The sequence below is a fragment of the Equus asinus genome, chromosome 8, assembly GCF_041296235.1.
Source record: "Equus asinus isolate D_3611 breed Donkey chromosome 8, EquAss-T2T_v2, whole genome shotgun sequence".
Lineage (NCBI taxonomy): Eukaryota > Metazoa > Chordata > Mammalia > Perissodactyla > Equidae > Equus > Equus asinus.
This window is the reverse complement of record NC_091797.1, coordinates 60,843,937-60,857,098: the sequence shown is the minus strand read 5'-3', so window position 1 is coordinate 60,857,098 and position 13,162 is coordinate 60,843,937.

Below are 13,162 nucleotides of genomic sequence, written 5' to 3'. Positions count from 1 at the left end.
TGTTGCAGTACACAGGATCTGCCAACTTCTAAACCGCAGGCTCTTGGCCTGGCTGCTAGGGTTAACTAGTTAACTCATTTGACGTGCTAAGAGACTTTTTATACATAAATGGAACCGAAATTTACTTTCGTTTGACTGAAGACTCTGTGAATTAGAACAATTGAATTGAGTAGCAAAGAGTTCACAATTTATTGGAATTTCTAACATATAGCATTATTCATGGGGATTTTAATTGTGTTGTAATGGTGAATTGGAAAAACTAATTTTTCTTCTCCCAATCTGCAGTTCAATAGTAGCAGTAGAATTATGGATTTAAAGATTATGCATGGAGCATATCAGTACTTCATCTTTCTCGTATTGCAAATAAAGATCACTAAAACTATTAATGGCTGATTTTCTCTCCATATTGAAGCATGAATAACCAAAACGTGTATTAGTCTGAGAGAAATGGCAAAGAAATTCTGCAAGGTAGTTAATCACTAAATCAGAAATATAGAAGTTTAGTGGGATATGCTGTCACTGTTGATGCGTTCTCTACCCCTCAATACTTAATGAGTTAACACTGGCAGCAGAAGTAAATGTAAGGGAAAGAGAATTTATCCAAATCAACATAAATAAAATACAAAGGAAATTCCCGTATAAGTGGATTATTGTGCATTAGTTATTGGTTTATTTTCCTTATAGAGAACTGAATGACTCTTTCCCTACTTCCAAAAAGGCCAGTTCTCTGAGAGAATTCACATGTCTATTTTCAGTGTTTAGGCACACTTTTTGCTTGAAATAAAACATTTTTTAAAAAAATTCACGTTTATCTAATTCCAGTGAGTGGTAGATTTAAAATAAGGCCTGAGATAAATGACTAAACTGAGAATGGATATTCACCCAAATGATGAAAGTGATAACTTTGGGAGAGTACCATTGGATAAATGGGTGGAATATCACTTTTTAATTCATGCAGTTTGATTTGAATTATTGCAGATAGATTATGCAGTTAAAAAGAAAGTTTGTTTGTTTTAATGTAGTTATAAGCTTCCTTCTTCCTTTCAAGTCCTGAAGGTTTTTAACCTTGAATTTCCTTTTCTTCTCTGATATTCTTACTTTTGAGGTGGATGTTCAGGACTGGGGAAGAAAATTGGTTGACCACTGCAGCACTTCTCAGATGAAAAGGAAGGGAGGTGATGCCATATAAAAAGAGGCAGATTTAAACTGGATTTCAGGAGCCAGAGGCTCTAGTCTCTGTTCAGCACTAATTAGTTGTGTTACTCTAGGTAGGCAGTTAACCCCATTGGGACTCAGTTTCCCCAAGTATAAGCGAATGGGCTCGGATTAGATATTCTCTCTGGTTCCTTTTGACATCGACATTCCATCTTTCGATATTTAAGGTGAACATATATTTCACTTTTTGCCTTAAAGTGAACATGTATTTTTGTACTATTGATGTAATTTTGTAATTGTAACTGCACTACTTGTACAATTTTGTATTGTTGGCTGAAAGAACCTTTTGTTGTGGCCAACTGTGGCATATAAATATAGTGGCTTGCTTGTTTTGAACAGAATTTAGGGGTGGCCACAGAGAAAGGGGTCTAGGTGTCCCTGTCATACTCTCTACTCTTAATACCAAGCTTCATGACTTGCATAGCCAGTCCTGCATGTAAAGCTTATTACTTTTGCTCTCTTTGTTTAATAGACTAAAAAGATTCCAAGAAGCATTTGAGGTTTTAGCATTCAGTACTTAGACAAAGGGAACTGAATGTATCTTTAATGAGTGTAATCTATTTCAGAAACTTCAGCATGATCTAGCGTGGCTGCCTCTGTATCCTTTATTTCCCTCCTCCTTGAAGCCAGAAGGAAACAAAGACTTGCTAAGCACTCTTGTGTGTTAGGTGGTTTAGCATACATTATATCATTCAATTTTCACAACAATAATGGGAGATGTGTGGCCTTTAGGTATTAGTCAGTGCTTATGGATGCAAACAACAATATCTACTCTGATTAATTTAAGCAGAGGAGAGATATATTAAACGCTTTTAGGAAGTTCACAATAACGTCAAGAAGGCTGGAGAAACGATCTCAAAGCTAGGGTTCCAAAACCAAGCTGGAGAATTGCCCACTGATGTGATGGCTACAAAGTACAAACACCAGAAATTAGATTTTACTGCAGCTGCTACTGCCATGAGCACCAATGCCGCTTCTGCATCAGGAGCATGACCTTAAAATCATTGGGAAACTGCTCCTCTCCCACTGTTGCCTTTGGAAATTGGATGCCCTGGGCTACCAGCTATTGCAGCACAAATGGCGGCTCCATACACAGTGTGCTTCCTAACGTTGCTCACTTCTGAATCAAAATGTGTGACTGGCAGAACTTGCTTGTGTCCTGGCTGTAAGGTAATCCCAGAAATTGAGTTTGACTTCTATATTCAAGGGCCATTGATTACATATTTATCTCTTGTACCGTGACAAAATGATTCAAATAAAGGAGGCACTCATTATGCAATGCTTATCTGCTCTGCATTATAGAAACAACATAACTACCAAAAATGTGTAACTATCAAAAACTCTGACCATTGACATAACTATCAAAAAATGTGGAGATAAGATGAAGAGCATATGGAAATGAGAACAGCTTGCTGATTGTCCTAGATATTAATTAGAAGAAAAAAACTATTATTTCAAATTAGATGCTGAAAGAGCAGGAGGGAAAGAGAAAGAAAAGATTACTAGCTAATTCCAATATTGTTGGTAATAGGTAACTGATAGGCAGTATCCAAAAGAAGAGGGGATTAAGGTTATCATATAAAGGTATTATTCTAAAGGAAACCTTGAAACAAAAACACCAATTTTCCTAAATGCCAAAAGAAAGAGAGAAGGCTAGCAAATAAAACAGACCACGTAAGTGGATGACTGTGTGTCTGTCTGTATGAGTGTGTGTAGTTTCTATAGCATAAATCAGTATTACAAAACTGAGACAACTATCTAGATTATATTAATAAATATATATAGGCTTAACTCACCTTTAAAAAGAAAAGGATTTTTTTGAATTGGCCAATAAAGCAAAATTCACATTATATTGTTTACAAGAGCACACCTAAAACAATAGGAAGGGTACTTTATAATGCTAAAGGCTACAGTACGAAATAAAGATAAAATAGTGATTAATATTATGTATCCAATAACATGACAAAATTTTCACTAAAGCGGATACAACAGGAGATGCTAGGAGAAATAGAAACCCAGTAATAATAAGAGCCTTTAATATATCTCTCTCAATCTGAGACAGAGAAAGGGGACGAAAAATCAGGAATAATATAAAAAATCGAGACGAGATAATCAATAATACAGAACATATACCATATACAAATCTCTCAAACCTGATAAATAGAGAAAACACCTTCTGTGTTAGTTTCCTACGGCTGCTATGACAAATTCATGCAATCTTGGTGGCTTAAAATAACAGAATTTATACTCTTGCATTCTGGAGGCTACAAGTCGAAAATCAGTTTCATTGGACCAAGATCAAGGTGTCAGCAGGACGGCGTTGTTCCGATCTTCAGGGCCAGCATCTTCAAATCTATTTCTGTTCCGTCTTTTCACAGACTTCTCCTTTGTGTGTGTCAAATGTCCCTCCGCCTCTCTCTTGCAAAGACACTTGTAATTGCATTTAGGGTCCAATTGGATAACCCAGGGTAGTCTCCCCATCCACAAACCCTTAACTCAATCATATCTTTCAAGACCCTTTTTCCTTATAAAGCAATGTTTCCAGGTTCTGGGGATTAGGACCTGATATATTTGGGGGCCGCTGTCTGCGTACCATGCCTTCGTTTCAAGTGTACATGAACATTTATGAAAACTGATCATATCTTGAGTCACAAAGAAAATACATTTAAAGCGTAAATACATCCTAAAGAATAAAAATAACAAAAACATGATTCTTTGACCACAATACAATAAAATCAGAAACTAATAATAAAATAAAAATTTTAAAAGGCTTTTTTTAAAACCAGAAAACATTCTAATAAACAACTCTTAGGTGAAAGAGGAAACAGGGTGAAACCGCAGAATATCTTGAATTTTTGAGATACAGTTAGAAGAGGAAAATCTACACTATAAAATATTTATATTAATAAAAAATAAATAAAATTTAAATCTAGATAAAGAATTTAAAAATAAGCCAAAAGAGAGCAGAAGGAAAGAAGTAATAAAGATAAAAGAAATGTGTAAGAAAACAACAACAACAGAAGAGTAGAACTTATACATAAAGTCAAATTACAAAAGTTGAAAAACAGCAAAATTAACAAACTACTAGCTACTACAGCGAATAGAAAAGGGAGAAAGCACAAATACAAAATTTCAAGTGACAAGGGGGAAATAACCCTCATAACAGAAAAATTTAAAAATCTTGAGATTTATTTTGTACAAGTCTATGAGAATAAATGTGTAAACTTAGGTGACATTTTGTGGAAAAAATTTTCAGAATCATTTTCTAGAAAAGTGCAATGTAAAATTGACACCAGCGGGACAGAAATTCTAAATAGACTGATAATTACTACAGAAGAGATAGAGGAAGGAGTAAAAGAGCTTCCCCACGTAAAAATACCACGTCCACGTGTGTTCACAGGTGAGTCTATCAGACTGAAAGATCAGATCATCCCAATGGTGGTAAAGCTATCCCAGAGCATAGACGAAGAAGAAAAACTTGGCAATTCATTTTACAAAGGGAGTAAAACATTGGTCCCCAAACCTGTCAAAGATTTCTCCAAACAAGAAAACTACAGAACAATCTCAGTTATAAATATAAAGGTAAAAGTCAAAAATAAAATATTAGCAAATAGAATCCATCAGCACATTAAAAAATGCTGCATGTGGCCGCCCAGTGGTGCAGCTGTTAAGTGCGCATGTTCTGCTTCGTCGGCCTGGGGTTCGCTGGTTGAGATCCCGGGTGCAGACATGGCACCGCGTGGCAAGCTATGCTGTGGTAGGCGTCCCACATATAAAGTAGAGGAAGATGGGCACGGATGTTAGCTCAGGGCCAGTCTTCCTCAGCAAAAAGAGGAGGATTGGTGGCAGATGTTATCTCAGGGCTAATCTTACTAAAAAAACAAAAAACCAATAATAATGCATCATGAATAAGTAGTATTTATTCCAAGAATGCTAGGTCGGGGCTGGTCCAGTGGCACAGTGGTTAAGTTTACAGGCTCTCCTTCGGTGGCTTGGGGTTCGCAGGTTTGGATGCTGGGTGTGGACCTACACACCGCTTATCAAGCCATGCTGTGGTGGCATCCCACATACAAAATAGAGGAAGATTGGCACAGGTGTTAGCTCAGGAACACTCTTCCTCATCAAAAAAAAAAGAATGCTAGGGTGGTCCAACATTAGGAAATCAATGAATATAATCCATCATATTAATACAGATAAGAAGAAAAATCATATGATCATCTCTACAGGCTCATAAAAGTTTGATATTATTTAATATTCATTCACATCAATAACATTCAATAAAATAGCAATTAATATATGCATGTGTTGTGTGTGCCCTGAAGTTCCAAAGGTAGCAGTTTATTTTTTATTTATTGGGAAGACATTAGAGGCTTTCTTGTAAAGTTAGGAACAAGGCAAGAATGCTCAGTATCCCCACTATTTTATAACATTGTGTTAGAGGGTTTTAGCCAATGCACTGAGATAAGAGAAAGTAATTAGAGCATATGAATGGAAATAAGAGATCAACTATTTCTGTTTGTAGATAATACGATTTATCTCTTAAAAACTCAAGAGAATCAGTGGAAAAACTACAAACAATAAGAGAATTTATTGAAGTAGCAGATTATAATATGAACATTCAAAAATCAATAATTAGAACTTATAATTAAAAATATCTTTTGTATTAAATATTAAGAAATCTAGATGTAAACATAATAAGAAGTGTTAGTTATGTGAATAACAATATAAAAACACAAGGCTGAAAAGTATATTTGAACAAATGAACAGACATGCCATATGGATATCAATCTTATCTAATTTATAAATTAGTAAATTCCAATAAAAAAACAACAGGTAGTTGGTTTTTTTTTTTTTTTAAATCTGGAGCTGGATACAGTAAAAAGTTCATTTGGAAGAACAGATGAGCAAGAAATGCCCTAAAAACTCTGTGGGTTAAAAAAAGAGCAATGGGGGGCTGGCCCTGTGGCTGGGTGGTTATGTTCATGTGCTCCGCTTCAGTGGCCTGGGGTTCACCAGTTTGGACCCTGGCCACAGACCTGGCACAGCTCGTCAGGCCATGCTGTGGTGGCATCCCACATAGAAGAACTAGAGTGACTTACAAATAGGATATACAACTATGTATCGGGGCTTTGGGGAGAAAAAAAAAGAGGAGGATTGGTAACAGATGTTAGATCAGGGCCAATCTTCCTCTTAAAAAAAAAAAGGAGGAATGGAGGGTGAGGGCTGGGAGAGCCATTTAAGAAAATAAAACACAATAAATCCTCTATAATCAAAACATGGTGGTGTTGACATGTGAATAGACAGATCAATGAAACAGAATAGAAAATCCAGATACAGACCTGGTTGTATTTGTTAATATACAATAAAGGCAGCATCTCAAATTAATGTGGGAAAAGATGAACTTTTTAATAAATGGTGTTCAATAGCTTCCATCGTACACACAGATAAATTCCAAACTCATTAGAGATTTAAATATAAAAAGTAAAAGCTTACAAGTACAAGGACAACGAGCACAAGTACTCTAGGTAAGTTCCTCTGTACCCTAGGAAAGGAGGCAGCATTCCTAGTCATTACTCCAAATCCACATGCGCTAAGGGAGATGATCCGTACGTTTGACACCATAACAATAAAGGGACTTTTGAGTGGCAAAAAAAGTCATACACAACATAAAAATAACAGATGAAAAACTGGGAAACATTTGCAACTTATACTATTATAAATGTTTAACATCTTTAATGTAATAAAAACTTCTAAAAAGAGAGAAAAGATCATACTATCTATAAGGAAAAATAGCTAGAAACATGGATAGACATTTCACAGAAAATTTATACAAATGTCCCTTAAAGCTACAAAAAGGTACTCAAATGTACTCACGATAAGAGGAATGCAAATTAGAATCACATGGACACCGTTTCTTAATCTATCAGATGGCAACTTTCCAAGGTGCGACGAGATGCTCTATGGTAGGCTGCTGTGGAGAATCAGCTGCTCTCACACATTTCAAGTGAGAGCAAAAGGGTACAATCCCTATGAGGGGAATTGAGTGATGTCTGGCAAAATTACATACATGTTTACCCTTTGGCCCAGAAATCCCACTTCTGAGAATCGGTTCCATAGAATACTGGCAAAAAAAAAAAAAGATGTACGAACAAGGCTGTTGAATGCTATCCCATTTATGATAGCAAAAACTGTAAACACCCAAATGTCTTTAAAGGGGACTGGTTGAAGAAAGCTTGGTACATCCCCAAAGTTCTATGGAGTACTATGCATCTCTGAAGAGGACTGAGGAAGATCTCTATATCGTGGTATAAAGTGATCTCCAGGATATATTATTAAGGGAAAAGGCAAGGAGGAAAGATGTTTATGGCATGTTATCATTCGTCTAGTAAGTTGGGGGTGGTACAAATCTATGCCATTTTTGCTTTTATTTTAAGAACGGAATTATAAACCAAAAACTTTAAAAAAAGATTGCCTATGATGGAGGAGATGGTGTGGAGAGGACAGAAAGAGAAACTAGACTTTTGCAACTGTACTTTTTCTTATAGCTTTGACTTTGGAACCAGATGGATCTTTTGACATAATTATAAAAAATTAAATTAAAAAAGAAATCCTTAAAAAACTGAAATTAAAAGAAAACACACTGTACCTCAAGTTGGTGACATGATCGCATAGTGTAGAACTCTTTTAAGTGACTTTATAACAATACTTTGTACATTCTTAGTGAGATTTATTCTAAGGATGAAAATTCATGAAAAAGCGTATATTTTTGGTTCAGTTAGCATATCAGCAGTGTCACCGTTGGTATTGTTATTGTAAGGCATGCGTACTATGTACTCTGTGCTAAGGCATGGATACTGTGGGGCAACGCAAAGGAGTAATTATGTGGCGTTGCTGGAACTTGGGAGTTTGGGTATGGCAGAAAAGAAAAGCGGATGTAAGAGAGATGAGGTTAAATCTAAACTCCTCAGTTCTGAATTTGAACTGAAATATCAGTATGAACCCATGATCATTTTATCTTAAAGAAAATAAAAAGTATTTCCTATCCAGCTCTGTTCACTTAAACAGCTTAGAAACAAGGACTACTTCATCATACTGAGAGCTCCTAGTATCCAGATTCTGGTTACAAATACCAGCAATGAGGGCTCCTTGGAGAATTGGTTGATTCCAGATCTGAGATAGGAAATTTGCAAGATAAATCTAGATCATCTAGTCATAGCAGAAAGCAAAGAATTTATCAAAGAGTAATAAGGAGTGTCAAAGAATAGGATAGGACCATTTGAGTGTCAATAAAAATAATTGCAATGGATTAAAACACTTTTTGCTTAAATCTATGAGCTCATAATGATACTAAAAAATGAAAACAAGAACAAAATAAAAAAGAACTCTCACTGATCACCTTGGGAGGATTCTAAAGAGCCAATTCATCGTTTTGAAAAGTGATAAATAATGGGGACAGATAAAGACACAGTTAAAAAACATTATCCTGCTGGAGACATGAACAGACATTTCTCCAAAGAAGATATACGGATGGCCAATAGGCACATGAAAAGATGCTCATCATCACTGATCATCAGTGAAATGCAAATCAAAACTACACTAAGATATCACCTGACACCCATTAGAATGACAAAAATATCTAAAACTAATAGTAACAAATGTGGGAGAGGTTGTGGAGAAAAAGGAACCCTCATACACTGCTGGTGGGAATGCAAATTGGTGCAGCCACTACGGAAAACAGTATGGAGATTCCTCAAAAAATTAAAAATAGAACTACCATACGATCCAGCCATTACACTACTGGGTATCTATCCAAAGAGCTTGAAGTCAGCAATTCCAAAAGTCCTATGCACCCCAATGTTCATTGCAGCATTATTTACAATAGCCAAGACATGGAAGCAACCTAAGTGCCCATCAACAGACGAATGGATAAAGAAGATGTGGTACATATATACAATGGAATACTACTCAGCTGAAAAACAGAACAAAATCATTCCATTTGCTATAACATGGATGGACCTTGAGGGAATTATGTTAAGTGAAATAAGCCAGTTAGAGAAGGGTAATCTGTGTATGACTCCACTCATATGAGGAATTTAAAAATGTGGACTAAGAGAACAGATTAGTGGCTACCAGGGGAAAGGTGGGGTGGGGGGTGGGCACAAAGGGTGAAGTGGTGCACCTACAACAGGACTGACAAACATTAATGTACAACTGAAAGTTCACAAGATTGTAACCTATCATTAACTCAATAAAAAAAAGGAAAAAAAAAACCCCAAAACGAAAAAACATTATCCTATAGTACCGTATCTCAGGGAAACCAAATCCTGATGAGGGGGATAAAGTTTCTTTTTATAGAAGTGCTCCAGCTAACAAACGAAGAGAAAACAACAGAATATCCTTGTTTTGCATCCCCCAATGTAATAATAGACCAGAACAATGATTATCAATAACTATTCAGATCACACAGAGACCATCAGACATGGTGTGCTTCTGAGAGAGGTACACATCATCACATATGAACTAGAATTGCCAGTTGAATCTGAATGTGATCAAGGCTTTTGATCTAACAACCAATTTACAGGAAATAATAGCAGGAGAAAGGAACACGTTAAGTGACACCATGGAGAGGCAATCAGCAAATTCTGGATCACAAAAAACTTTATAGGACAAAAGATCTGATTGTTTCAATAAATAACTTGCAAAGAAAAAAGAAAAGACAGAGAGAGGTAGAACCCACAGCTTTGAAGTATTATAGGGCTATATCAATCAGTTGCAATGTATGGATCTTTTTTCAAGCCTAATTCTAACAAAAACAATAAAAACTGTTAAATAAGAAAAAAGTTGATGTTCAACAATGACAGTGGCAGGTGTTTCCTGTAGTACATTTTACACACTAGGGATATTAAATTACTTGCCCAAATTCACGTAGCTAATCGATCTATGCATGAATTAGCTGTAGGTTTTTAAAAATGCAGACGTCATACCATACTCCTAGAGATTCTGATTTATTTTGTCTGGGGTGGGACTAGGCATTGGTGTTAAAAAAAAATCCGCAGGTGATCTTAATGAGCAGCCAGTGTTGAGACCCCTTTAGTGGATGGAAGATCTGGAATTCCAACTCAGCTGTCTGGTTCTCGGGCCCACACGGTTCTAACTTCCTTCTGTCTCCTGTCCCTGTTTTTATGGTGAGTTGACGCATACTCTACTTCACTCAATATGAAGCATATGAAAGAGGAGAAAAATTGTATTTTATTTAAAATAATCAATAAATGTATTTTTTAGATCTGCATTTTAATTTGGAGATATCCATATCAAGACAGCCTTACTCATAATAAAAATAACTTGATTTGATTTTTGTCAAATGGAACACTTCTGTAGTCTGCTGCTATCATAATCAAGTTCTAAGTCCACAGTACCTTAGGATACAAATTAAACATCAAATGAAATTAATTTGGCAAGGGGAACACGAACTGGCTGTCTTTCCTTTCTGGAGCATGCCTGACAGCTTTCTGTATGTCATACTGGCATCTGTTAAAATGAGCCGCATATGCCAGAACCTGTTAACTGTATCCGATTGCTCTTAGCAGTGCTTATCTGGCAATATTCAGTTTTAGGAGAGCTTAACTTTGTGTTTGAGAATATGTTTCGGGTTTAAACCCATCTCGAAGTGACATCAACCCCGTGGGAAATAAGGTGTTGCAGGTGCGACACGTGCTCTTATTTCTTTGCCCAGATTCCTCTCACATCTATGTGTGTCCTGCATTTATCCCTTGTGTTCGTTAAGCCATCACCATGCTCCCGGAACTGGACTAAGCACCAGGGACACACTGATGAACAACGTCCCAACAAGCTCAGGGTGTCTTGAGGGAAGAGACTTGAAAACGGACAATTAGAATGGTGTGACAGGCAATGATCAGGAAGTAGAATAAGAAAACACAGAGGATCGCTGAATCTGGAGGGGGGGACGTCAGGGATGGTTCCCAGGAGGTCATGATGTCCAAGCAGAGACTTGAAGGATGAAAGGCGTTTGTGGGTGGGAGGTGAGACGGAATGGTGTTGGAGAGTTCCTCTTGGGAGGAATGACATTTGCAGAGGCTGTAAAGTCAGGAGAACAGGATTCTTTGCAGGAACTGCTCAGGTTGAATAGGTGAGCAGTGGGGCTGGACAGGTTAGCAGATGCTGGATCAGAAGGGGCCTTGTGAGCTGCATTAAGAAGTCTTTACTCCAAAGTCTCTTGGGCACCTCAAACTCAACATGTCTGACCTGAACTTGCTGTGCCTTTTCCCCTGATCTGCCCCCTTTCTCCTAGTCCCCGTCTCACTGAATGACATGCAAACATTTGCCCAAATGACAAGTCCGGGTGCCATCCTTGACTCTTCCCTCTCCTTCGTGTCCCACATGCAGACAGCAGAGGGTATACTCAAGCCCCACGACAGAGCAATCTTCCTTCTCCTGCCACCCCAGCATGGGAAGATTGGCTAAAACTCTTTACACTAGATATAATTTTTGGGCGATACTGCCTTCTGGCCACTGTCACCCCCTTGAAAGCTGCCCTTTATGTCCACTTCTCCTGTCCTCATGATTCATGCCTTAGCACGAGCACCATCGTCAGCTGTCTGAAATTCTTCAGCCACCTCCTACCTTGGTCCCGATGTCCACTTTCCCCTGTTCCCGTCTGTCCTGCACCCTGCTACTCTAGAGATCTCTTTAAACTGCCATCTATTTTGTCACTCCCCTGGTGAAAGTGTGTCCGTGGTTTCTCATAGGACTTAGAATTTAGTCCAGACTCCTCAGCCCACAACTAAGGTCTGTTATAACCTGACCTCTGTTGACTTCTTCAAATTCACTTTCTGACACTTCCTGCCTGGTGCTCTATGCTCCAGTCCTGCCTGTCTCCTCAGGCTCCCAGAAATCCCCAGATGCTCTCTGACCTTCAGACCTTTGCATCTGTGGTTCTCCACACCAGGAATGCCCCCACCCTCCCACCCTAGCTCTCTCTTAGGCCTGAAACCCTGAGCTCTCACGGCAGCCTTGGGAATGCTCCCTGCATGACGAGTACCCCGCTGTATTGAAACTGTCTTCTTGTCTCTCTGGCCCCCACTGGCAAGCTCACTGTGTCCTGTTTATTACTGAGTCATGAGCACCTGCATGAGGCTTGGAACAGAGTGGGAACTCGATAAATTCACTTCTTGAATGAATAAATGAACATGCAAAGATGCAGAATGATATTGAAACCCAGGCAAATGGGTCAAAATAGCTAACATGCATATTATAGGATATTGTAGAATTCTGCCTTTAAGTATATATTAAAATCTGAAAGCAGAAAACCTATATCTGGTGGGTAGGCCAGTGCAAATGAAAATGATTTGGAAAACAACAAATCAGGAGTTGGCAGCCAGTTGACTAAAAGAAAAATGATTTCATTCCCTAGTCCCCCAATCACTCATTCATTGATCTCCTGAACCATCTTTGGGCTCAGGAAGTGGCTGTTTATCATCTCATCACCATCGTCACCTTCATCCTCATCCTCATCATTGGACTATTAAACATTTGTCTATCATTGCTCTGCCGGACTCTGTTCTAAGCTCTTTACTTGATTTAACTCATGGATCCTCTTGACTTTTGAAGCAAATACTATTACCACCCCATTTTAAAGATGAGGAAATGGAGCTCAAAGAAGGGCGAGGAGCTGAGTTTTCAGAGCATTCCAGATAGTGAATACCTTAGAAGAATGAAATAGTCCCATCTCTCCCAGGTTGGACTCAGTCCTACCTGCTGTGCTCCCTGCAGCCTCATAACCCCAGGACTCAGTGGCAACTCAGTTGGAAGCTCCAGGTTCCTCTTGGGGACACCAGTTCATCAGAGCCTGGGTAGAGCTTGGCCTGAGAACCATCCAGGGGTCACAGCTGCGCAGTGGTGGCTTGCCCGCCAGCAGCGGCTGCTGGCA